Source organism: Trachymyrmex septentrionalis, unplaced genomic scaffold (assembly GCF_001594115.1).
Source record: "Trachymyrmex septentrionalis isolate Tsep2-gDNA-1 unplaced genomic scaffold, Tsep1.0 scaffold69, whole genome shotgun sequence".
Lineage (NCBI taxonomy): Eukaryota > Metazoa > Arthropoda > Insecta > Hymenoptera > Formicidae > Trachymyrmex > Trachymyrmex septentrionalis.
In genome coordinates, this window is record NW_017305873.1 from 1105068 (window position 1) to 1109195 (window position 4128).

Here is a 4128-nt window from a genome sequence, read left to right on the forward strand (position 1 = left end):
TATATATATACCATTTTTTCGCGAATCCGTTATTTTAATGTATGATAAAAGATAAATAATTAATCTCACAAAAAAAACAAATAAAGTATTATTTACACATCTATGCGTAATTTATATTACACGCTATGTTTATCTGATGTCTTCGAGAATATCTTCCTCCTCCTTCTCCTTTCTTGATTCTCCGTTGATTATTTAGTTGACCGTTAGTTGGTCCTTGTTTCTAGTAATTTCTATTTCCTGATAGCAATCATGAATAATTCTCTCACGAAAACATAGTTAATTATTACAATTGCATGTATTGTATTACCAAAATATACGCTGTTAAATTCATAATATCAAATTATACCCAATTTGAGTTATTTTTAATCTTCTATAGGTCGCCACTGCTCAATATGTTGTTATTTTCATTAAAACAATAGAGTGAATTCCGCTCAAGAAAATGTATTAAATTTGATTCAAATTTAGTTTACTAAATATATACATTAATATGTTGCTTACTTTAAAACTGAATATAGAAATGGATTGATTTACATTTTCACACACAGTGGAAGTTAAAAATAATAAAATATTATTGAACTCAAGAAATGGAGTTACTATTCCTTTGGTATCTAACACTAAATAATTTTGCAACAGTTTATGAGACGCATTCCTCGTATTTTGTTATGATAGTGCAAGAAAAATATGTTTTACTTGATACTCAATGTCTCAAGAAATTAGCGCATCTTGAAAGATGAAGAATCTTCAATATCTTAATCGCATGTTTCTCATCCTCTATCATCTCAATATATCGGTTTCACATCGTTCAAAACAATATGTATGTTTATGAATCGTGGGGGTCAATTAATCAAGTAGCTGATAATTATTATGAGGAATAATCGCATTTTGAAGAATAATAACGCAAAATGGAGCATCTCGTATCGCTGTCTGTTTGCTTCATTTTTGTCGCAATGAATAATTTGTAAATGATAGTAAGATAATTGCGTGTACACATTGGTTCGCCGGTATTGTGAATAGTAGCGTTACAATAAGATATTATAAAAAGAAATACCAAACGCTGTGCACCAACAGATTTATCGTCATTATGAAATATTCAATTTATTGTAAAATTAACGTACGCTGAATATTGTGGTACATCGCGTATTGAATTAATCTCGACGAATGGACTATTATCGCGCGGATATATCCAACGTTGATTTGGCGAATAAAATTATCGCACGAATAAATTCAATGTTTGTTTAAATAAAATTTATCTTTTTAAATTTTTCAATTCTAATTAATTTCTCGAATATACCATTGTTCGCGAAAAACGCATATAACGTATGTACATTGTATTTTTTATTCATTATTGAATTATTTTTCGTCCAAATTTGTTTTTAATTTATTCAATGCTACACGGTGCTTATGTGGCCTTACGTTTTCAATCTACAATTTATAATGTTAATTCGCTTTTCTGATTCCCGTAAACGCGACATTGTCACAAAAGCTCGGGTGTGGATTATTCATGACAATCCATGAGAACCTGATGTATCTGTATGACGCGTAATGCAGAAATCGATACTAATTATAGTATTTGTCTGCACAATATGTGTCTCGTGTAATGCTGCACATAGGATATACTAGATGTCTCATATGTCGTAAGTGATAGACCTCGCCTATATATTTCTCGGCAGATTTTGAATCAATGTGTGTTCTTCTTCTTAAAATAAAAAACCGAACGTAAATTTAAGCATTTAAAATCTCAAATCACATAACATTCTAAATAAAAGTATCTTTTACAAATAATTGTATATATGAAACAACTTTACTCCAGAGAAGTAGAAATTTAATTTCTAATTCATCTATCAAGAGATGCGAATGAAAATTGGAAAGTTTAAAGCAAATTTTTTTCGTTAACTCGCAATCCAGCAAAAAATTAAATGAGAAAAAGTGTAACACAATTTATGGGAGAACCTGTACAATGGTGACCTTTAACATTGTCGCGATGCTGTGCTATCATATAATCCGACTGCGCGGAAGCTGTATCAATTAATGCACATAATTGGCCACTCCTGACAATCGAAAAGGTCAAAACTCTCCCTTTCTCTTTATATACTAGAACTTTCATTGCCAGATGTTAGCAACTCTCGAAACGACACGTGCTTATACTATATTGAAAGGAATCAAATATAAACGCTAGTTTTGAAATTTTTGCGTTCTAAAGTATGAATAATAAAAGTTTCACAGAAGAACAATGTTTGACATAATTTAACAGTTTGTTATTTATAGCATTTCTCATATTTTTCTAAAAGATATTACGAAACCCTCACATACACATGATATATACATATAATACATATAATATGAAAAATGATGTTTTAAAAAATGAAGTTCAAAACTGTAAAAAATTAGATTTGTGTAAAAATTAAATTTGATAAAAATATTTCAATTATAATAAATTATGTCTTCCACGCTCTTCATAGGCAAATTATTCTGGTTGAAGGTAGATGTATCAGCTCATATTTCATTGAAATTTCTAATCAGTTTAACTTCGTCAAGACTGACAAACTGATCTAAATGAGGGAATGCTCGAGGGATGAAAGGTATGATCAAAGACGAGAACAGCTTCCTCTCGAGAAATCCCGTCATAAACGGTTCGATATTACGCGCGACGGTCAATCGATCTTCATTAAATAAAAAAAGGGGCTGCAATTTGCATAGAAAAATCGAGCGCGTGCGGGCGCGTCCCATAAAAGATGAAAGAAGACGACGGTACGTCAGTGTCAGTCGACGGATGCATAATGCCGGACAGAGAAAATCGATCTATCACGATCGAGACGTCACTCCCGACATTCGTGCAGGACGATCAACAATTTATAAACCGACCGCTCGTTCGCTGGACACGCAGGTTCCTTTCCTGAAATCTCGAAAACCCGATTTCCACGTTTATGATTATAAAATATCAATGTGGCACGGCCGGCGTTGTTCGTTTGCTGTGCCAAATTTAAGACAGTACCTATCTGTCTAATAGCACGCTCGATATCGACCTGCCGTGAGACCGGTGAACTAATTTTAGACTATTACATCAAGTTTTATAGAACGTTATTATAAAGTAAAAAGGTTCGCCAAGAGTAATCGCGACTGTCGTATATTTAGGTGATGGCATTTCTCTACATAGCTGAAAAATCCGAGAGCTTATATCCAAAGCCGTCTTAATTTCACATTTTCAGAAACTACAGATTACGTGCTATTGTTCGGAAAGAACGATTTTGCTGAAGTATATAAAACTTTAGTTAGATACATTTGAAAATAATTTTATTAAATCGTCAAAATAATTATGTAGGATGTCCAAACCAGTTCTAGGATATCAAAACTTTTTGCGGCATCATTTATTACGCTCGAGTGTTCTACGTAATTATTTTAATAGTCTAACAAAATTATTTTCAGATCTGTATCTAGTTAAATTTGTAGCTAATGTAATTTGTAAATACTTCAGCAAAATTATTCTTTCCGTGCAAGTCTGAAAATAATATTGAACCATGAAAATAATTATGTAGGAATCGTATAATGGGCAATACTGCAAAAAGTTTTGACATTCTAGTAATCAGTTTGAACGTTCTACATAATTATTTTAATAATCCAACAAAATTATTTTCAGATCTGTATCTAATTAAATTCTTAAACACTTCAGCAAAGCCTTCTTTTCCATGTGAGTTCTGCGAAAAGGAACTTAAAGATTATATAATTTTCGCTCGTTTTTAGACATAAATTTAAAGTAGCTGATGAATTTAGAGTAGCGCTGTTTTTAAATTTTGTGTAAATTTTTGTCTAAAAACATCTGCTCTGCAATTCTCATTACCGTAATTGTTAAAGCGCAATTATATAAGAGGCCCTCTTTAGCGGGAGCTGGAATAAAGCCTCGTTGTCGTTTCGATCGGGTCGTTTTTCATCAGACGGATCTCGTTCAGAATTTAAAGCCTTCAGACGAAACGTATCGCGGACACACGGCTCGTTGTCCCCTGGATAAATGGGTATACCTAGCGCACGATAGTCTTTCTCAGAGGACGCGTGACGTCGCCGATGAGGTATAACGCAGTATTATACCAATCCCGGAGGAGGAGAACGGCTTCATTGTCCAAGCCCGAATTGCAA

The 4128-nt window shown here is 32.9% G+C and overlaps 1 protein-coding gene across 1 annotated transcript in view; it reads left to right on the top strand.

The window, feature by feature from the left end:
- LOC108753331 overlaps positions 1 to 4128 on the top strand; it is a 21149-nt gene that overhangs the window by 5696 nt on the left and 11325 nt on the right. The window lies entirely within an intron of this gene.